The 23,792-nt window shown below is 42.2% G+C and overlaps 1 protein-coding gene across 2 annotated transcripts in view; it reads left to right on the forward strand.

Moving 5' to 3' along the window:
* The first annotated feature begins 315 nt into the window (after positions 1-315).
* The window catches only part of map3k22 (mitogen-activated protein kinase kinase kinase 22), a 98,587-nt gene continuing 75,110 nt past the window's right edge, over positions 316-23,792 (forward strand). The window contains exon 1 of one of the 2 annotated variants that reach the window (XM_048529655.2): positions 316-882. The gene's annotated coding sequence lies outside the window, so the exon portion shown is untranslated. The remainder of the gene's footprint in view (positions 883-23,792) is intronic. The other variant, XM_048529654.2, reaches the window with a different exon arrangement.

The raw sequence follows: 23,792 nt of genomic DNA on the forward strand, positions 1-23,792 counted from the left end.
TGTGGTACCAATCAAGTGGGCTGCTTTGTCCTGAATAGTTTCAAGTTTCTTGAGTGTCGTTAGAGCTGCATCCATCCGGATGCTGTCCACATTTTACCCTTAAACGTAATAATCCTTCCTTTGAAACGCGTTCTCAGGATGAGGTACTGGAGGTGAGGTTTCCCGTTTCGCTCTGCCTCGGGAGAGAGAGTGGGTGCGGGCTTCCTGCTGCAGTCGCTGCTCCTGGTGTGTGCCGTGCGGGACCCCCTGGGGAAGTCCTCGGGACATTCGGGATGGGCTGACGCTGCTTGTCCAGCGTGTTGGTGCCGTACATGAGCAATGCCAAATGCATAAGGATGAGGCGGTGTGCGCCACGTCATGGTTTCTTGGTGCTCATGTTGCATTGACGCAACAGACTGAACTTTCACACGGAAAATACAGAAGAGAGCGAGTGAAAGCACGAATCAGAGCACGGGGGAAGAGAAAGTTTGGAGTGTGCAGGGTATGAAGTAGCAAAGCTTGGGAGAGAGTTGGTGAGCGAGTGGATTTCGCAACCATTTTGCAAAGAAAGATACCCAACCGTTACAGGAGCAAAACAAGACCCAACTTTGCCTTTAATTTCTCCCCCTCCCCTCTCTTTTCGTTTGGGTAACAGTTGCATCTGCCAGCTTGGGGTAAGGGGGAGCTAGGCTGGCGGGGCTCTCAGCTGTTCGCTAGAACAGCAGAGAATCCCCCCACCCCCTCACTTCATGCCAGCACTGTTACACGAACTAGTTCCTGTATCTTAACGACAAAAAAAAACAGCCCGAATAAAGAGGAAGGCACTCCGGACGTGAGTAAGAGAGAGAGAAAAAAATTCCACTGCAGAAAATATAACGATCAATTTGAACTGGATATTTTGAGGTAAAATTTGCTTTTTGATACTTTCCTAAAGCTGTTCTACTTGGCACGTATTTACTCTTCAAATGGAAACTTGTTGAGGTGCAAGCAGCGCTGCGTTATTTTGCTGTGTGGCTGTAAAAGGTTACAGAATTGTCGAGCTGTTCCTGTTTTGCATCGAACTTGTCCAGGAAGTAACGAAGCATCGATTCGCACGGCTATACTACTTTCTATCATGTTTTTAACTTTTTAACAAAAAAACTTTAAAATTGGACTTGCATTTTGGTGCACTTCTTTAAACTGGAAGGTACGCATGTATATGCGTTTAGTGGAGTTGTTTAAGTTTGCACTCCGTTGTCTAACTATATGCGTAGTATGCACGCGATGTGCTTTTGAAACAAATCTTACTGGCAGAGAGCGAAATTCTGGGATTAGGAGGGAGGGTATCATCATTGTCAAATACGTTGTGCTGAAATGGGCATATGTGCACAACTGTTACATAGACAGAAAGAAAACTTGTGCAGTTTGATATCAGAGAGGATGGCGAACAATCCCTGTTTGATCAATTGAGATACATTTCCTAATCACATTCCTGGTCTAGCATGACATCAACAATCTGGAAGTAGTTATTGCGCAATAGTGAAAGACATTTCTAATTTTACTTTATGGTGCGCGCAGCCTACTTATGGATATTGCTGTTCTCAGTGCGCATTCCTGAAGTGTTTTTTTTCATCGCCCCCACTTTATTGCTTGGAACCCAGGTCCCCAGGGTATTATCTGGGTCTCTGGATTACTGCAGACATTGCCACTATGCTTTCGCTTCTCCTAACAAACATAAATAGTATCTCTGTTGAGCTGTGTGCCAACTATGGGATTAATTATGATGCCATTAATAATGATCTTATTGAACATTTGCTAATGTGTGAGTGAAATTAAAGGTGCTAATAATCTGCTTGGTCAGTAATTGGAACAGCCGGTTGCAGGCTTTGCGGACATGACGTGCGCAGACTGCCTTGAAGTATAATTAGCAAAGCCTGAGTAACAAGCTTGCTGCTGTTCTGCTTCTTGTTCGGTTACATAAAAGTTCTGGTGTCACTATTTTACTAAACTACCTTGAAAACAATGTACCCATGAACACGTAACTCCGATTTCTTGCATGTTGAAACAAAGCTCTCCCATTTTCTTTCAATGGCTTGACGTGATCTTTGTGGTGGGAGGCTTGTGATGTGATGATTTCAGATTCCCACCCCGCAAGTAGCTGTAGCTGGGGCAACTGACGCTTTCTAGTCTCAGATGGATAGATTTTTGCTGGGGTAGGATATCGAGGAACATAGAACAAAGATGGGTACATAGACCTGGGGTTTGACAGTAACTTGTAGAGCTGGCTTTAAGGACTGACGATTTTATTTCTGTTCTTAATGATCTTAATGATGTTATGTTACACGGGGAAATAAAAGCCCCATATTTCACTTCTTGTTTTCTGTTATTTATGCTTTCATGATAGATTTTCTTTCACACTCAAGTATTTTCTCTTGACACAGCTCTTGCTCTCCGTTTCCTGAAAACATAACTCTGCCTGTGTTTTTGATCCTTCTCGCCTTGTCTTTGACTCAGTATCCATTTTACCATCATGCCAAGATACTTTTTTTGCAACCTGAAAAGTGCTACATAATTTCATGTTGCTTTCTAATAAATTTGAAAGAATAATATCACTATTAAAATTATGAATGGGCAAACTTTATATATGTTACATGTTTTTATTGTTCAGTGTATACTTGAATGAGTGAGATAACCGTAGAGTTGTACAGCATAGAATCAGACCCCTCAGTCCAACTCATCCGTGCTGACCAGATATACTAAACGGATCTGGTCCCATTTGCTGGCATTTAGCCCATATTGATCTAAATCCTTCCTATTCATGGAAGATCCAGATGCCTTATAGAAGTTATAATTGTACCCACCTTCACTACTTTCTCAGGCAGCTCACTCCATACACACTCCACACTCTCTGTGAAAACGTTGCCCCTCAGGTCTTTTTAAAATTGCACCTCAGAACTTAAATCCTCCAATCCTGGCAATGTCCTTGTAAATATTTTCTGGATCCTTTAACAGCGTACTTTTTATAGCAGGGAGACCAGAATTGAACCCGGTATTCTAAAAGCAGCCTCACCAATGTTCCCTACAACTGCAACATGACATCCCAACACCTGTGCTCAATGCACTGACCAAGAAATGGCTTTCCATCACCCTGTGACTCCACTTTCAAGGAACAATGCACTTGCATTCCTGGGTGTCTTTGTTCAGCAATACTCCCCAGGGCCCCACCATTAACTGTATAAGTTCTGCTCTGATTTGCCTTACCGAAATATAACACCTCACATTTATCTAAATTAAACCGATGTGCCACTCCTCAGACCACTGGCCCATCTGATCGAGGTTCCATTGTGCTCTGATATGACCTTCTTCACTGTCCACTAGATTGCAATAGAACTGAATTTCATTTTCACTAATATCAGAGCAGTCATCTGTAATATGTTTCTCAGAATTTCAATTCTGTTGGTTTCAGGGGAGTTTTCTATGTTTGGAAGAAATGAACTTTAGCAACCATCAGACATTTTCCCTCCCATGATTACAAAGTGTGGAGCTGGATGAACACAGCAGGCCAAGCAGCATCTTAGGAGCACAAAGATGCTCCTAAGACGCTGCTTGGCCTGCTGTATTCATCCAGCTCCACACTTTGTTATCTCGGATTCTCCAGCATCTGCAGGCCCCATTATCTCTGATACAATTTTCTCTCCCATGATTATTTCTATGACAAGGTCCGAAACCACATGACATCAGGTTATAGTCCAACAGGTTTATTTGAAAACACAAGCTTTCCGGGCCTCACTCCTCCTTCAGGTGTTAGTGAGAGAGGTTAGTATCAGACACAATTTGTAAGCAAAAGATCAAAGGGTCACACCACTGATAAGGAAGTATTAAACAAACCTAAGATGGTATTTAATCTTTAATCAGTTAGAACCTTGTAATTGATTCATATGTATATGTAAACCCCCAGATTCCTTTCAAGTCACAGTCCTGTTAGAACTAAAGGTTTTGTCAGTGTAAAGAAGAGGTGACAATTTAGGTCAGACAATGCATGTTAGGTGTGAGGCTTTGTTTAGAATCTGTTTGTGTTTTTTGGTTTGGAGTCAGACTGGTTTTAGATGTGAGGACAGAATGGATGAGACGCCTTATGGACTGACTGTCTGTAAATTGTGTGCTTTTTGAAAAAATAGAATGTATCTGCAAATACACATGCACCCGATAGGTTCACTGCGTGTATTTGCAGATATGTTCTATTTTGTTCAAAAAGTTCACAAGTTATAGACAGTTAGTGTGGCGGTTCATAAATTCCTACTTTAGAAATAAAATCAGTCTGACTCAAAACCAGAACACAAGGCCTCACATGTAACATGCATGACCTGATCTAAAATATCTCTTCTTTACACTAATAAAACCTTTAGTTCTCTCAGCACTGTGGCTTGAAAGGAATTCGGGGACTTACGTATGCATATTAATCAATTAAAACCTTCGAACTGATTAAAGATTTAACAGCATCTTAGGTTTGTTTAATAAATCCTTATCAGTGGTGCGACCCGTTGATCTTTTACTTATAAATTCTGCATCTGATACTAACCTCTCTCACCAACACCTGAAGAAGGAGTGAGGCTGTGAAAGCTTGTGTTTTCAAATAAGCCGTTGGACTATAACATGGTGTTATGTGACTTCCAACTTTGTCCACCCCAGTCCAACACCGGCACCTCCACATCATGGTTTCTTCTATGATATGGCTGCTTACGTATGAATTTCCCTGAATGATACATAAGTAGTATATAATTGTCCCTTAGATGGGAACAGATAGTAGTCTCAATGTTTCGGGTTCTACTTGTGTATCTCCAGTCCAATTAGGACATTGACTTCTATGTTGAATCAGTGGCCATGCCTTGAAGCGAATTCACTTTATATCACGTTCTGCCGAGAAGCTGAAGTGGCCCTGATCTCTGATATCCAGAGCTGTGTACTTTCTACTTGTGTACTGCAGCATCCAGGGATGTGGATATCACGAGCAATGTCAGGGTTTGCCATCCATCCCAAATTGCTGGTGAAAGGAGTGGTTTGTTAGGTCATTGGACGTTAGTTATGAGTGAGTTACCTTACTGCCCTACATGTAGGCCAGATCAGGTAGGGACAGCAGACTTCCTTCCTGCAAAGACATTAGTGAAACTGATGGGTTCTCATGACAATAAGTAGTAGTTTCACAGTATCATGAATGAATGGTAGCTCACCAGTGCCAGAGACCCGGCTTTGATTCCAGTCTGTGTGGAGTTTGCACATTGTCCATGTCTGGGTGCTGTAGTTTCCTCCCACAGTCCAAACATCTGCAGGTTAGCTGGATTAGCCACGTCAAGTTGCCTATAGTGTCTTTTGTGGGAAATGCAGGGATGGGTGGGGATGGGCCTGGGTTGGATGCTCTTCGGAGGATTGATGTGGACTTGATGGGCCGAATAGCCTGCTTTAACGCTGTAGGGATTCTATGAATGCGACTGGCTTCATATTCCAGATTAATTAGTTGAATTTAAATTACGCCAGCTGCTTTTGTGGGATTTGATCCTGTGCCGTCAGAGTATTTGTGCATCCACAGAGCCTACAGATTAACAAGCCATTGACATTACCACAGCGCTACCTCTTCCCAATAGGATGTAATCAGGACTGAGAACACTGACAGACACTCTAATCCCTTGACACAGGGCACGGAAACAAATCTCATGTTGTCACCAGTACTTGGCTAAGAATTTAATGGAGTATTTTGGACCATAGGATTCAGCTTCTTGATATCTTTATCACCTGACTAATGTTGGACCTATTCTGAACACTTTTTGTTTCCATTATCAGCTAAAAATTAATAATATCAGGAGAGATACAAGACAGGCGCTGATTCACTATCACCTTTATCCAACATTGTAGAAAGTCACAAAGTGTCCCTCAAAGTTTAAGACTCATAACTGGGTTTGAATTGTAACCCGGAGAAGCAGTCAGACTGAAGACTCTGGACCACGTGAGCAGAAATAGTTAAACTACAAACTGATGAAGGGTCTAGGCCTGAAACGTCAGCTTTTGTGCTCCTGAGATGCTGCTTGGCCTGCTGTGTTCATCCAGCCTCACATTTTATTATCTAAGAACAATCCTGGAGTGATTTATAGTTGTTAATACAAGTGAAATTTCCTGATTCCTTCTAATAGGCTTACAGCTGGTAATTTTCTGCACATAGTGTACAATGTGCGAGTTAACTACCCACAGATTGTAAACACAGAATAGTGTAATTTTTATGTCAAGTTAATAGCATGACTTCTTCAGATTATTTTAATGGATATAGGGAGATTCATGTATTTTTCTGCTTGAAACTACTGTGAGAATCTGTTTTGAGCACAGGTAAGATTGGGAAGACCCCTAGATAGTGCATTACGCAGAAGATATAATTCAAGTTGTGAACTTTAGAAAGCTGCAAGCTCTTTCCAAAAGGGATTGATTAAAGCTCCTAGCAGGAAGCTGGTGAGACAGCTATTTGGTTATCTCTTTGGGCAGCTTTGCTGATGTTAGCTACTGATACCTCTTCCAAATCCTACCTAAACAGATATGAAGAGGTATCTAACTAAATGCTGTCAGGTTTAGGTAACTGTGAAGGTGGCCAGCAGAACCTCAAAGTTCCCTCAACTGGCCTGAAAAAAGCATGTCTGCCTGTCCTCACCCTAAATACATAAGGATAAGATCTACCTTTTGCATCTTGGCGCCTTCTCTGGAAAGTTTACTGGACAGGTATCTGACAATTAATACCTGCTCTGTACATCTGTAGGGTTCCAGGGCACAGGGTGGTGTTGGAGCTCGAGTTTTGAAGTCCTGTTTGCCAGGTGGAAGAAATTAAAATACTCCAGTCCTTCTGTTGTTCTCCTCCAGTTTTGTTCCTCTACTCAAAGTACAAAATGTGTTTTCCATTTAAGTGCAATTTTAAACATTACCAACTGCTTATATTTACCTGTTCAACTTGCTGCAAACTTTCTTGCAATTCATTTACAAAGACACCCAGGTCTCTCTATTCTGAAGTTTTCTTCATTCTCTGTTTAAATAATAATTTGCTTTCTGTTCTTCCTGCCAGATTGGAAAACTGACATTTTCACACGTGATAGTCCATCTGCTTTTTTTTACTTTCCCATTAAATCTCTTCTTTTTTGCATTCTCCTTGTATCCTTCTTAATGGGGGATGTTTTAAGCACTGTCTTGAAGGTTGAAATGGAGGTATATACGTGGAGATTTTCCAGGATGAAGTTCCAAAGAGTGGAGTCTAAGCAAAAGAAAGAACAGTCTCCAATGGAAGAGCAATTAAAATCAGAGTTAATTTCAATTAGATGAAAAAGAAATTAGCATAGCCAGAAGGGAGGCTCTGAGTAGTTTGGCAGACATAAAAATAGATAGGTCTCTGGGGCCAGATGAAATGTGTCCCAGGCTGCTGAGTGATGTGGGTAGATAATAGCAGGGGCACTGGCATCAACAGCCAGTTTGAATAGCTTCTGATGGTTCAGTCGTGCTGAAACCAATGCGGTTGTCAGCACTCTGACACTATCAGTTTTAAATATTTTGCCTCAAAGCCATATAGTCATCCAGCAAAGAATCAGGCCCTTCAACCCACCCTGACTACGCTGACCAACAAACATCAAACCACACTCACTCCGTTTACTTGCACTTCGTCCATGGTCTACCGTACCCTGACATGTTAAATACTCATCCAGATGCTTCTTAAATGTGTGCAAGTACCTGCCTTCACCACCCTCTCAGACAGCGGATTCCATATTTCTACCACCCTCTGGATGAAATGTTTTCTCAGATCCCTTCTAGACCATTTAGCCCTCACCTTAAATCTTTGCCCTCTGATCTTAGGTACATCTTCCATGGTGGAAAGATTCTCATGATCTGTTCTGTCTGTGCCTCTCAGCATTTTGTATACCTCAATCTGATTCCCCTTTAGCCTCCTCTGTTCCAAGGAAAACAAACCGAGTCTACCCAATCAATCCTCATACCTAAGACATTTCATCCCAGGCAACATTCTTCATGAATCTCCTTTGCAGTGTAGTCAGATCCTTCCAATAATGTGATGACCAGAACTGCGCGCAGTAATTCATCTGTGGCCTATCTAATATTTTATAAAATTGTAACATGACTTCCTATATTTATGTTCTGGCAAATGAAAACATGGAGAGAGGCAAATGTAATTCCTCTCTTCAAGAAAGGAAATAGGGAAATCCCTGGCAATTACAGACCAGTAAGTCTCACGTCTGTCGTCTGCAAGGTGTTAGAAAGGATTCTGAGGGATAGGATTTATGACCATCTGGAAGAGCATGGCTTGATCAAATACAGTCAACACGGCTTTGTGAGGGGTAGGTCATGCCTCACAAACCTTATCGAGTTTTTTGAGGATGTGACTAGAAAAGTTGATGAGGGTCGAGCTGTGGATGTGGTGTATATGGACTTCAGTAAGGCATTTGACAAGGTTCCCCATGGTAGGCTCATTTAGAAGGTCAGGAGGAATGGGATACAGGGGAACTTAGCTGCCTGGATACAGAATTGGCTGGCCAACAGAAGACAGCGAGTGGTAGTAGAAGGAAAATATTCTGCCTGGAAGTCAGTGGTGAGTGGTGTTCCACAGGCCTCTACTGTTTGTAATTTTTATTAATGACTTGGATGAGGGGATTGAAGGATGGGTCAGCAAGTTTGCAGACGACACAAAGGTCGGAGGTGTTGTTGACAGTATAGAGGGCTGTTGTAGGCTGCAGTGGGACATTGACAGGATGCAGAGATGGGCTGAGAGGTGGCAGATGGAGTTCAACCTGGATAAATGCGAGGTGATGCATTTTGGAAGGTCGAATTTGAAAGCTGAGTACAGGATTAAGGATAGGATTCTTGGGAGTGTGGAGGAACAGAGGGATCTTGGTGTGCAGATACATAGATCCCTTAAAATGGCCACCCAAGTGGACAGGGTTGTTAAGAAAGCATATGGTGTTTTGGCTTTCATTAACAGGGGGATTGAGTTTAAGAGTCGTGAGATCTTGTTGCAGCTCTATAAAACTTTGGTTAGACCGCACTTGGAATACTGCGTCCAGTTCTGGTCACCCTATTATAGGAAAGATGTGGATGCTTTGGAGAGCGTTCAGAGGAGGTTTACCAGATGCTGCCTGGACTGGAGGGCTTATCTTATGAAGAGAGGTTGACTAACCTCGGTCTCTTTTCAGTGGAGAAAAGGAGAAGGAGAGGGGACCTAATTGAGGTATACAAGATAATGAGAGGCATAGATAGAGTTGATAGCCAGAGACTATTTCCCAGGGCAGAAATGGCTAGCACGAGGGGTCATAGTTTTAAGCTGGTTGGAGGAAAGTATAGAGGGGATGTCAGAGGCGGGTTCTTTACACAGAGAGTTGTGAGAGCATGGAATGCGTTGCCAGCAGCAGTTGTGGAAGCAAGGTCATTGGGGTCATTTAAGAGACCACTGGACATGCATATGGTCACAGAAATTTGAGGGTGCATACATGAGGATCAATGGTTGGCACAACATTGTGGGCTGAAGGGCCTGTTCTGTGCTGTACTGTTCTATGTTCTATGTTCTATATTCTATGTAGCTTGTATGCTGTCTTTAATGCATTGCTTGTGCTGACAACTTCAGGGATCTGTAGACTTGTGCACCAAAGTCCCTTTGTTCTTCAGTACACCGTAGGGACCTACCATTCATTGTGTACATCCTTTCCTCATCAGACCTCTCAAAATGTTTTACCTCTCAATTACTAGGATTATGTTCAATGTGCTATTGCGCTGTTTAATTTACCCGTTGATCAATATCAGATGTATCCTGTGACCATCCTCACTATCAACAATACCACCAATTTTCATGTCATCTGCAAACTTACTAATCATACCTTCTACATTGACCTCCAAGTTGTTAACCTACATGACAAACAACTAGAATCCCAGCACTGATTCCTGGGGTGTACACCATTGGTTACAATTACAAAAACAACCTACCACCAGCCTTTGCCTCCTCTTTTCAAGCCAATTTTGCATCCAGTTTGCCAACCTGCCTGGAACCTTGGGCTCTTACCTTTTGGAACAGCCTTCCAAGTGGAACCTTATCTGAGACCTTCCTGGATTCAATGTAAACTGCATCATTCAATGTATTCAGCCACCTTTTCAAAAGATGCTCAATTCATTTTGTCAGGTAAATCTTTTGCAGGTGTTGATTAATCCTGTCTCTCAGATTTCTTTGCAATAGTTTCTTTATCGCTGACATCAGTAATTACCTGGCCTATCCCTGTTGCCCTTCTTGAACAAAGGAAGCACATTAGCTATCCTCCATTCAACTGGGACTTTACTTGTGGCCTGCAGAGTATTAAATATCTCTCCCAGGGCCCCAGCAATCTTCTCCCTTGCAACCCATAGCAGCCTGGGTTACATTTTATCAGGCCTCAGGGATTTATGCAACTTTACGTCTGCTTAAATATCTCGTCGTTAATATTAACATGGTCTAGAATCTCGCCATCCCAACTGAAATCCCTGGCTACAATGCCTGTCCTGATGAATGCAGATGCAAAATTTGCTTAAGAGCTCACACACCTCTCCTCTGTCTCCGTGCACAGTTGCCCCTTTTCCTGATAATCCTCTTACTGTTAATATCTTTATAAAATATCTTGCAATTTTCCTTAATGCTATCTGCTCAAAAGTGCTTTGTGGTCCCTCCTTGCATCCCCAATTTTTATTTAAGCAGCCCCCCCTCCTTTGAAGGGCCTTCCCTGTTTTAATAAGATGTACCTGACATATGCTTCCTTCTTTCTCTCTATCAAACCCTTGAGAACCCTTGACATCCTGGACTTGCTGCCCTTGCCCTTCACTCTTAGAGGAATGTCCTGATCCTGAATTCTCATTATACTACTTTAATGGACTCCTCACTTTCCAAATATAGACTTATTTGTCAGTAACTGCACCTTCTCTTTGTTTTCCTGTCTAATGACATTGAAATTGGCCTCCCCCCCTCCTCAATTTAGGCACCAAACTTGTGCACTAACCTTGTCAGTCCACAGTGACTTTGAAACTTACAGATCACTGTCATTGTCTCCCAAGTGATCCTGTCATGGCACAGTGGTAGTCCCCCTCGCCCTGGGTCAAAAGTCCTGGGTTCAAATCCCACCTGCTCCAGAGCTGCATAATAACGTCTCTGAACAGGTTGATTTGAAAAAAAAATCAGCAAAATGCTTGTCACTGAAACTTCAGCAGTTTGGATTTTTTTCCCTAGGATTAGGCCTAGCATTCCCCGTCTCTCATATAAAAAAAATTCTGGATTCACTTTAAAAATTCCACCACATGCAATCCTTTCACATGATGATCCCAGTTAATGTTAGCAAAGTTGAAAAGCTTTTTCATTCATTTGTGGGATGTGGGTATTGCTGGCTGGCCGACATTTTCTTGCCCATCCCTAGTTGCCCTTGAGAAGGTGGTGGTGAGCTGCTTTCTTGAATCGCTGCAGTCCTCCTGTTATAGGTTGACCCACCATGCCCTTAAGGAGGGAATTCCAGGATTTTGACCTGGTGACAGTGAAGGAACGGCAGCCTATTTCCAAGTCAGGATGGTGTGGCTTGGAAGGGGTCTTGCAAGTGGTGGTATTTCCATTCATCTGCTGCCCTTGTCCTTCTGGATGGAAGTGGTTGTAGATTTGGAAGATGCTGCCTAAGGATCTTTGGTGAATTTCTGCAGTGCATCTTGTAGATAGTACACACTGCTGCTACTGAGTGTCGGTGTTGGAAGGAGTGAATGATTATAGATGTGGTGCCAGTCAATCGGGCTGCTTTGTTCTGGATGCTATTAAGCTTCTTGAGTGTTGTTGGCGCTGCAGACATCCAGGCAACTGGGGAGTATTCTGTCACACTTCTGACTTGTGTCTGGTAGATGATGTTCAGGCTTTGAGGGAGTCAGGAACTGAGTTACTTTCAGAGGTATTCCTCGCCTTTGGCCTGCTGTTGTAACCACTGCATTTATGTGGTGAGCACAGTTCGGTTTCTGGTCAATTGTACCCTCCCCCAGATGTTGATAATATAGGATTCTATGATGGTAACACCATTAAATGTCAAGTGGCGGTGTTTAGATTGTCTGATATTGGTGATAGTTATTACCTGGCATTTGTGTGGTGCAACTGTTACTTGACACTTGCCATCCCAAGCCTTGGTATTGTCCAGATTTTATTACATTTGCACATTGATTGCTTCAGTATCTGAGGAGTTGTGAATGATGCTGAACATTGTGCAATCATTGGCAAATACCCTCACTTTTGACCTTACAATGAGGGGAAGGCCATTGATGAAGCAGCTAAAGATTGATGGGCCCAGGACACTACCCTGAGGAACTCTTGCAGAGATGTCCTGAGTCTGAAATGACTAATCTCCAACAGCTCCCTACTGGTTTGAACCTGTTAGCCATTTGGAAGGGTTGAGTCTCCTTCATTTTTACCACCTTGATTCCTATAACTGTCTCATTCATAGTCGTACATTGCTGATCTTGGCCACAGGTCACATAGGAAATCACCCAGCCCAAGTGGTGTGACTGACTCCTAGAATAAAGTGTTTAGGTCATTTCCCCCTTCTCCAACATATCACAGTATCTGAAGCTTGGCTTCCAGCTCATCAGTACTGAACAGAGGTTCTTCGACCTTCACATGCTGCATGCCCAACTTGACAGATGTGTTCTCAGAACTCAGCCAGCTTGTTCGTAATGGTGCTGCTGAGCCACTTTTCCCAATGGAATTGAAATCTACACCCAGAATATTTTATTTTCATGCTCAGGGCTTCCTCCAAATGATGTTGAAAATGGATGAGTACAGATTCATCAGCTGAGGCAGGAGGGTAAGTGTATCAGTAGGAGGTGTTCAGATGACAGGTAACTTTATTAGGTCCGGAGTCAATGTTGAGGCAGTACACATTTTGCTGCTGGCTGTGCAGTGTTTCTGTAGCCAGCATAGAGACCTATTCATGGATAATGTAGGCAGTATCTGGAACGTTGACTGTAGGGTTTCATTCTGTGGGTATGATAAACCGTTACTTGACTAGACCGTGGGTTGGGTCTCCCATTTTTTTCATAAACCTCCAGATATTAGTAAGGAGACTTTGCAGGGGCTACAGGGCCGGGATTGCTATTGTGCTTTGTTTTCACTGCTTAAGTTGATGCCAGGTGACCTTTCTAGTCTGTTTGTTCCTTGATTTTCTGTAGCAGTTTGATACAACTGAGTGGCTTGCCAGGCTATTTCAGTGGACATGTATGACAGAAGTATGACCCACGTTACTGTGGATCTGGTGTCAATCCAGTTGAGGATGGCAGATTTCCTTTCTTAAAAGATAGTTGATCCAGATGGCATTTTTCCACTGGCCCATCGCTAGTTTGGCCACAATTCACCTGCAAGTCTTAAATGTGAGTAACTAAGGCTGTTTGACACAGCGACCTTCAGAAGTACAACAGCTAAGCTTGATCGTGCTCTTATACTTACTTACATTGTACCTTTGTCAGCTGTCCATCAAGTCAAAGATGACATCTACTGAGGTTCCCATATTTCTAGCATAGATCATCATGTGAGTGAACGAGTCTATACTTGACCTGCAGATCTTTGAGTGTAAGAGGCAAGATGATCCACAAAGTGCAACATGGATATGCTCCCTTTTAATTTCCTTCTCTGCCACATCGTTAAGTTATTGTGACTCAGAGCATTATACAGATTGGTGGATGTGTTATCAACCATTTGGATAATAGGTAACAAACTCCTGTCGTGCATGCTGCTGCTCTTTAAGAAAAGCTTGTGTCTTTTTGTCCTCCCTTGGAATACTGGCCATTTGAATGTAAAGGATTCTTGAACTGGCAAGGGAGATGCTTTTTGGCCATGTGGGCACATTGTTCAGTCCATCATAATTGATTTTGTAGGAGTTTTGCCCGAATGCTTGTGGAGCTGACTTCAAGAAAATCGCCTTTCTTTTTTTGTTTGATGGTCCTCTCATTGAACCTGAGGAATGAGATATGCACATTGCTGATTGAATTTCTCCAGTTTGAGAGGGAGACTGGGATGATGCAACCATCATGTTCTAGCACTACATGATCCATTTGTGACATTTCTTACATGGTCTTCGTTGAGCATATTTGACTCTGAAAAGACCAGGAATTGACCATGAAATCACAGTAGCTGTTCACTCAATAATGATGGGCCAACAGAGAAGGCCTGGAGGAGCTAATTTCTTTTGTCTTTATTTAAATTTTAAAAATTCTGCCTGGTCTTCATAGATATACAAGTTTGTAACTATGTATACAAGCAGCTAGACAAAAGAAATGTATGAGTCAGAAGAGAATGTCAGAATACACTTGAGAATCTGTATGATATCATTATTTTGGCCACACTTCTAATCTTTTCTAACTGGCTGGTGGGGGATTTCCAAGAAACATAAGAAGGGAGTTCATGAGATGGTGCTGTCAATCTGATGATTGCATCTACTGAAACATCATAATTGGTTTTTAAATAAAGCATGTAAGAGTGACTGCAGAATTAACACACAAATATTTAATGCATTCAAATAAGTTTCCTTTCTTGAACTGTTTTTGAGCAGAGGCATTAAATGATTGAAGAGTTTAAAGAATTCATATCTAATTGCAATTGTAGACCTGCACTTTGGGATTTGTAGAACATAGTGCAACTGCAATATAAGTAATAAACTAGCAGTTACATTGCGCCTTTGAAACCTTACAACCGGTGAAGTTCTTTCGAAGTGTTAGCACTATTGTAATGTGAGAACATGGCATAAATCAATTAGCACACTGCACAATCCCACAAATATTAACGAGTTTATGATTAGGCTGTTCAGAAGTCTGATGGTGTTTTAGGTTTCATTGGTAGAGGGATTGAGTTGCGGAGACGTGATGTCATGCTGCAACTCTACAAAACGCTAGTGCGGCCTCGGTTCGAATATTGCGTGGTCGCTCCATTACAGGAAGGATGTGGAATCGTTGGAACAGGTGCAGAGGAGATTTACCAGAATGTTGCCTGGTCTGGAGCGAAGGTCTCATGAAGAAAGGCTGAGGAACTTGGGTCCCTTCTCATTGGAGAGAAGGAGGCTCAGGGGGATTTAATAGAGATATACAAGATGGTCAGTGGATTAGATAGGGTGCACAGTGAGAGTCTTTTTCCGAGGATGATGACTTCAGCTTGTACAAGGGGGTGCAGCTACACATTGAGGGGTGATGGATTTAAGACAGATGTCAGAGGCAGGTTCTTTACTCGGAGAGTGGTAAGGGCGTGGAATGCCCTGCCTGCCAATGAAGTTAACTCAGCCACATGAGGGGCATTTAAACAGCCCTTGGATCAGCATATGTTTGACAATAGGATAGTGCAGGGGAATGGGCTTCGATTAGTTCACAGGTCGGCGCAACATGGAGGGCCGAAGGGCCTGTTCTGCGTTGTGTTCTTCTATGTTCAGTAATCTGTTTTAGTGATGTTGGTTGATGAATAGTTAATGACAGCTATTCCTATTTGTAATAGTGGCGTGGGATCCTTTTCATTCACCTTGAATTAGTTTAATAGAGCTGCAAAAGACATTATCTTAAAGACTGGACACTTGCAACGTTTCAAAACTCCCCTGTGTCAGCCTGGACTGTGAGATCCAGTCTTTGGAATGTAACTTTCATATGTACAGTATTCTGACTCAAAGGTGAGAGTCAAATCATTGAGCTGGCTTCAGCTTCATATCAGCAGTAAACTGGCCCTGAAGACAGGGGCACGAGAGCCATCCTGAGAGAGATGGTGTAGGAACCTACCTGTTTGACTTGACAGCATGTGGAGTATAAATTCAGTGCAGGCACAAAAGTGATTCTGAAAGACACAATGTTCCAGCTCTTTGCTACAGCAATCCAAATTTATACCACTGCCTCACAATAAATGAATTATTGATAGACATTCAGTGGGGAAGATTTTATATAGAGGCTGAAGTGACAGTTAAGTATCCAAAACGCCTCACTGTGAAGGCACACTTTTTCAGGTACTAAAGTAGCAGGCCTTCACCAGTTTAAGGGTGGAAATCTCTCCCATTGAGAGAAACCAACCAGTCAGCAATCTGCAGCTGCCTTGCTCATGGCTGGGGAAAACTGCCCCCAGAGGCCCCAGTCCAAGGAGAGATCTAACCAGAGCTAAAGCATGTCAGAAAGCATATCAGGGATGGGATTCATTGGAAGGTGGAGAGGTGTCAGTTGTCACACTCAATTGCCTCCACTCCACTGCCTCAGGAAATGTATCCCCACAGAACACTATAAGCCAAACTTTGCTTTTCATGTTTGCAGTGTGGTGACAGACCTGCCTACCTTTTGGGTTAGGCATGGGATGAGACCCATAAGTAATTATTGCCCATTTAAGGGCCTCATTTGGCAACTGGACTGGAAGTCTTAACACGGACCTTTCTGCTTTGGACTTAATTTTGCCAGATGTGCGAGGGTGGTGTTGTGCTTGTTTGTCACCTAATAAAATGCCATCTTCATCTTCACCATACTAAAAGAGAAGGAATTAGGCCCCTACCAATGCTTTTAACTCTTAGTTCTTGAAATTACACAGATGTTAGGATACAACATATGCTGAAGGAATTTTTTTTGTTTGCTATTGTAACAGCAGTATCAGTGATTTTAACCTATTTTGACCTATATCATGTGAACATGTTCAGCATTCACTTAGTATTATGCAGCAGGGTTTGAAGGTTTTAAAGTCTTTTGCAGAAACTTATTTTAGAAATGTGGGTTACGTTATATACCACTCCACTGAACACCCATCTCTGACACAACTTCAATCATATCAAGAGTCGGGTGTGATGTTGAGTGACTCAGCTATCAGTGGAAAAAAGCAAACTCTTAATTGGGAAATTAATCTCCACTTAATGAAGCCATTTTACCATTAGTGGGCTTTGAGCTATGATAGGAAAAGCCTAGGCCAAGTCCCCAGATGGGCAGATTTCTCAGCATGCATTGGTGGTAGGAAGAATGTGGGGTCCCCTTGCCCTATCGACAGGCCCACCCATATGACCTGTCAAACCTTAGCCCCTCATCAACATCTGCATGCAAAGCAAGACCCTATGAACCTAACAAGATTCTAATCCAATGTTTGTGCCTCCATCCGAAAATTCTAGAGAGCTGATTGGCCAGCAGCTCCGTCAGATGGCAGTTTCTGATCCAGAAGGGTTGGAGATTCATTTCAAGTTTATTAACAAGCACCACACATGAAGTTGTCCCTTGCTGGTGGTGCGGATCTCTGCTGACGTCAGCAAGGCTGGCACCTACTTTTGTTTTGTTGGCTGCAGGACAAAATTTTGATACATAGATTTTCCCAGTGTCTGCATTTTCCCCTCAACCTTATTGACTGAATTCAAAGGAAGAGCAGCAGCCCTTCTGCTTGGAGGCTATTTGTTTGCAGAAGCTTCCGAAAGAATTGTCAGCCTCCTGTTGATGTTCACTCTTGTGCCCTTAAGTCTCCTAAGCTAGATCCACAAGGTAATTACTACGATATGTACTATAGTTGTGACTTAGTTGAAGGATGCCAAGGTACATCTATGTACAAGTGGGCCTATATATTGCATCTCGGGTATCAATCTTCCTGCAATTCAGTCAAGTGTGATAGGGTGTCTAAGCTGTGTTTCACCATGAGGAAGGCCTCGCTGATGTAGAGGCTGTTCGCTAGCAGAAAACACATGCTCTCGGCGGATTATTTGCTGTAATCCAGCAACTGCAGCTAATACTATCTTCCACCAAAGTAATAGCAGCTGACTGGAAAAGCCCTCAAACATGCTCCGGGTTTGCACTGCCACTCGCCTATCGCCGTTCCACCTTCCTTCCCCAGCCCACCTCTCCTCTCTATTTATTTCTGAGCTCCCTTGCCCCTCCCCAGACCTGAAGAAGGGTCCCAACCCAAAGCATCAACTTTCCTGCTCCTCTGAATCTGCGTGGCCTGCTGTGCTCCTCCAGCTCCACGCTGTGTTGTCTCTGACCCCAGCATCTGCAGTTGTCGCTATCTCCCAGAGAGCCTAGGGTTTCTTCTGAACCTGCTAACAGTCTACATATTAAAAGTTTTTGCAATTCTAGAAAATCCCAGCATCACTACTGTAAACCAATTCACGGCCAATTCTGAGAGATCTTTTGGCAATATGCAAATGAGCAGCTGTTATTTCAGTACCAATGTTTGAAAGTAATTTTATTTTCATGTAACTGCCTAGGCTTTGTGACAGGCTGTCTTCTTGCTGAATATTCTAAAACCTGACCAAAATAATTCTTTATTTTGCAAGGAATAAGTATAGCTTTGTCCACTGCATGTATTAATAGAATTTGTGAAGTGAGCAAATCTACTGCTGTTTACCTCAAATACAATAAACTGTGACAATCTTTTAGACACAGTTTAATGACTGATTTTAAAGGTTGATCCATCCTTAATTGTAAGGTATGACTTACATTGGAATTACCGAGTCAATGCCTTAAAGGTGTGTTTTTTTGTTCTCTTGTTGATTCTGGCTGGCAGCAGTTAGCTACCCAGGCAAGCAGTCTGTCTTATACTGTTAGCTGCTATCCAGCGCATTGTAGTGTGGGTGGGCACAGAAAGCTAGCATACAGGTGCAGCAGGAAATTGGGAATGTGAATGGAATGTTGGACCATTTGACCTTAATGGGCTTTCACACCAATTAATCAGTTGAAAAATATGGGTAATTTACTAGTGGTCATTAATAGACACAAAAAAAATACCATGAGTGATTTGCTGTTGGGAAATAAAATGCTCAGTTGCGTGCAAGAGCATTTCTGGATTTTAAAAAAGAAAGGATGTTGGCCCTTATTTCAGGGGGATTGAAGTAGGGAGTAGGGAAGCCATACTACAACTGTATAAAATGCTGGTGAAACCGCATGTGGAATACTATGAACAGTTTTGCTCCCTTTTTCTAAGGAAACATATTTTTTCATTGTTGGCTGTTTCAGAGGAGGTTCATTAGGATGATCCCTCAAATGGAGGGATTTCTTACGAGCAAAGGCTAAACATATTAGGACCCTACTAATTGAGTTTAAAAGAATGTGAGTAATGATCTCATTGAAACATTTAGGATTCTTAAGGGGCTTGACAGGATTAATGTTAAGATGTTTCCCCTCATGGAAGAGTTTAAGACCAGAGAGCATAGACTCAGAATTAAGAGGCGCCAATTTAAGACTGAGACAAGTTCGAAGTTCTTCACTCATAGGATGGTGAGTTTTTGGAACTCCTTGCTACAGAGAACCGTGGGGTCAGTGTCCTTGTGTATATTTAAGGCAAAGATAGATTCTTGATCAGTAGGGGAATCAAGGGTTATGGTCTAAAGGCAGGAAATTGGATGTGAGGAATGTCAGATCAGCCATGGTCCTGTTGAATAATGAAGGAAGCTCGAGAGCCCAAATAGCCTACTTCTGTTCCTATTTCTTATTGTCTTAAGGATTTATGATCTTGTTAGCATTCCTGATACTTCACTCTTTCAGTCTTCTCAAAGAGAACTTAAAAGTGCGTGAATATGCTGAATAAAAGGATTCCCTACCAAATGTGAAACATCAACTCATGCCAGCATCATGCAATTTGGTGTTAAGTTGATCAAACATGATGTGAAGTACTGTGATACAGTTCAAAATGTCATGGTGAGTTCACCTTCATCATTGCAAAGCGCAGTAGTTTATGCAGAAGTTCTTTCAGCACCTTGTTGTAGAATCACAACACAGAAAAAGGCCTTTTGGCCCTCAGGTTAGAATTTAATAAAATTATCTTCTCAAGCAGTACATTGCAAGTTACAACAACTTGTTGCTTGAAACAATTTGACTCAACTCAACTGGGAGCGGTGGTGACAACCAGGAATGTTGATAGTCCTCAGAGGAAACTCATGGAGCTCAGATTTAGTCATCTCACCCAGGTCAGGTTGCTGGGCTCTGGTAATGGAAGTTGCATTGCGGGGGGAGGTGGCACTGCCAGCTTTGAGAAGAAGGTTGATGGCAAACCCCGTTGGAAGAGTGCGATTTCCTTTTGGGAGAGCCCTGATTGAGCATAGTAGCCTGAAAGAAGGCATCTCCTTTCTTTCCTGATCACCCATTGGCTAGGTTTCACCTGGAGAACTCCACAACAGTGCTGAGTGAAATCCCAGTGATGGTGGGGGAGGCCCTTCAGTGACCATTCAGTTGTTCTATGGGTGAGCTCAACACCTTTCTTGTTCCTGGCACTAATTACAGCAAGGGCAGGTAGGCACATGGCATAGGTCATCCATCTATGTCTGCCTTACTATTCCTGAGACCTGTAAAGCTCTGACCCTTATCTTTTAAAGGCAACTAGGAATGGGCAATAAATGCCCACCGTTGCTTGTGATACCAAAATCACACGTGTTGACATTTTAGCAACCTTTAATTGCTGAATAATTAATATCCAGTATTTAGTGCTCAGCAGCTCACTGCTCCTACTGACAGCTGACCCAAAACATACACAAGAGTTTGAGCACTAACTTTCTGGTTATTGGGAGTCTGAAGCAGTGTGACACCCTTTACAGACAATCTTCCTTATTTTTGAGTAGTGTAAGCAATGCCATTGCTTTCACCCAATCAGGTTGAGAAACCTGACTGATCAAGGAGACTGCTAACCAGAAAATATAAATTTTAATATTTGATGCATTGCAAAATGACATTCAGAAAGTGAATAGAGGGTGATAAAAGACCAGATTATAATAGAGATAAGAGACAAAGAAAAGGGACACCATTATTAAAATCCCCCTCAATAAATTGCAAAGGAATACAATTCCACATTTGCAAAGTATCTTTTTCAGCGACAGAGATTGTTGGATAATAAATGAAACCTGCATTGCTAAAGTTTTACTAATGTGGATTTCAGTGCTGAGTCAATGAGCTTTGGGTCAGGTGCACCTTGTAAAGAGGCTAGATAAATCAGACAAAAGTTTTGAATTTCTGTGCTTAATTGAACAAGTTCAGACTGCAAATACTCTTGTTTGTCCAACTCCATCTTAACAGCAGAGGGAACACCACCACCTACAAGGTCCCCCTCCAAGCTGCTCACCATCCTGACTTGGAATCTTATTGCTGTTCCTGCAGTGTCATTCGATTAAAATTTTTGAATCTTCTCCTTAATGAAATTGTGGGCCTGGCAGCAGCATATGGACTGCAACAGGTTAAGAAGGCAGCTCACCACCACCTTCTCCAGGATAACAGTGGACATACAATAAACACTGACCCATTTCCCATGAGTAAAATTATATGGAGCCATAAGGATATTAAAATTAAGTGTTGTGGAGAATCTTTTTTTAAAGATCTATTTGATCGAATAGGAGGCTTAATGCTTATAGGAGGGATCATGGAATATCTGTGAGGTGGGTGGAAGTGGAGATGGGCCAGGGAAGGTACCAGCAGGACATGTACCAACATACTGTTTAGGCTCAGGACTAGGTTATATGGCTCCTAGAATTTGCTTTGCAATTCAGTAATATGGTTCTGGCCACAGACCCTCTTGTTATCAAAAATCTGTTCTCTACCATGAAAATATTCAATAAATTTGCCTCTGCTATTATCAGGGGAAAAACATGCCAAATATTTTTGATCCTCTGAGAGGAAAATATCCTCCTTGTCTTTATACAGTTGCCTGGTAGTACGGAATGTAAACATTGTTGAAAAGGGTGACATTTTGCCAAAGCTTTTTGTTTTTGCATTCATCAGAACAAATATAAGCATGTCTAATTTTAAACGATCACAGCAATTTATTATTCCAAGAGAAAATGGGGCTTATTGGTTAGAAAATTGATTGATTAGCCAAGATGTTACCATGAAGGATGCATGTGGGAAAACATAGGCCTGTCAAGCTCCTGGCTAACTCAAAATATGTTTAAGGCTAGAAGTACTACGCATGTGGCCATAGCATTGTAGCACATGAAATAATTTGCTTAACCTGTTGTTCAGTTTCTTTTTTAGATACTTGGCATTTCCAGGGTAATTTGAGAGTGACTGGGCACATATCCAGTTTGAAAGTGGTGGCATTTGTCCCATTTGTAAATTTGTACCAGACACAGCGAACTGTGATCTAATAAGGAAACTCATTACCTTGCAGAATGGTTTGTGTCAAGACAATGTTTAGAAGATCCCTGTTAAGGTCAGTCTTCTATGTGGAACTATACAAATCATACTGTATGTATTGAATGAAGAAGGTAAGCTTGCAGTGGGCAGTACAGTAGAACCTATTAGTGGGTTTCCCAAGTAGCAGGATAAGTGGATGTTCCACTGACAAAATACTTCCATCGATCTGAAAAGGTATTCTGCCTATAACACAACTGACATTCTGTATGAACTTTATGCCAGTGTGATGTTAGATACATATTTGACGTGGCTCAGCAGTAGCTTTTCAAATCAGTTAGCAGTTCCTTTGGTTATTTATAATAGTTTGAATGCAGACCATACTCAGTCTGCACAACGCAAATCAAACAGACTATTGTGAAATGTGATACTGCATATGCACGGTATTTGCTGAGCTATTGAGTGTACTAGTAGGTGCAAAATCAAGCAATGAAACAATCAGCTGAATTGTAACATGGTTCGCTTTGACAAGCTGGACTCTTCTCCTCACACAAAAGGGATATGTTCAAGCCTTGCACCCTTTTTGAATCATCTTGGAGCTTGGGAACCTTATGCTCCTTTGCTTTCTCCATTTCAACATATCAATAAATCAGGGTCAACTTCCCAGCCATTTTTTTCATCCTGTAGAAATTGATGTTTGAAATTTGGTGTTCTTGCATTTGTCCTGATGAGGACGGAAGGAACAGTGCAGGACGGAAAACCTCAATAACATAGCTGAGCAGTTCATGTTTAGATAAAGGCCGTAATGAGGCCCAGTGCTGAGTGGCCCTGGCAGGCGCCGATATTAAAGTATTTTCTAATCAACCTGTTCACAGATTGCACACCCCTGGAGCAGATGGGAGTTGAATGTGACTCTCCTGGCCCAAAGGTAATACCATGCTGCGACTGAGCATTGTTGAATAGGTTATTACTGAGTAAGTCCAACTAGCTAGTGTAATTGATGACGCCCTCCATTACTGTTTTTGAGAGTAGACTGATGGGATGATAATTGAAAAACAAAAGAACTGCAGATGCCATAAATAAGGAAACAAAACAGAAATTGCTCGAAAAGCTCAGCAAGTCTGCCAGCATCTGTGAAGGAAAAAACAGAGTTAACGTTTTGGATCCAGGTCTATTTGTCCTGTTTTTGGTGGACAGGATATACATCACGATGGATTGAAGCTTGGTTGTAGTTGCACGGGAAATGTTTGGCCATGGTGTAGCTAATTCTGGAGCACAAGCTTGTGGTTCCTTATGTGGAATGCCGTTAGGACCCAGAGGCTGTACTGTATTCTGTAATAACTGCGTTTAGAAAACTAACAACTGTCAGCTCTCCACGAAAGCTGGATGCCAGCCTCACCTGGTGAGCATGCTGCACAACAATTTGAATTGGTAAACCTGATGTCCTGAGTTCAAATACGATCAGTTCAAGTTGTGAAATATGATTTCATTGAATTGAATAATAAAAGCAATTAAATTGAATTGCAATTATAGAACCATAGAATCCCTGCAGTGTGGAAGCAGGCAGTTCAGCCCATTGAATTCACACCGAGCCCTGTCACATCCAGTAAAGACTGTGGGACTTCCAGAAGATAACTGGTCCACATGTCCTGTAGGGCAGCACGGTGGCTCAGTGGATAGCGTTGCTGCCTCTCAGCACCAGGAACCTGTCAGGTAACTGTCTGTGTGGCGTTTTCACATTC

The sequence above is a fragment of the Stegostoma tigrinum genome, chromosome 5 (assembly GCF_030684315.1).
Source record: "Stegostoma tigrinum isolate sSteTig4 chromosome 5, sSteTig4.hap1, whole genome shotgun sequence".
In the NCBI taxonomy this organism is placed as follows: Eukaryota; Metazoa; Chordata; class Chondrichthyes; order Orectolobiformes; family Stegostomatidae; genus Stegostoma; species Stegostoma tigrinum.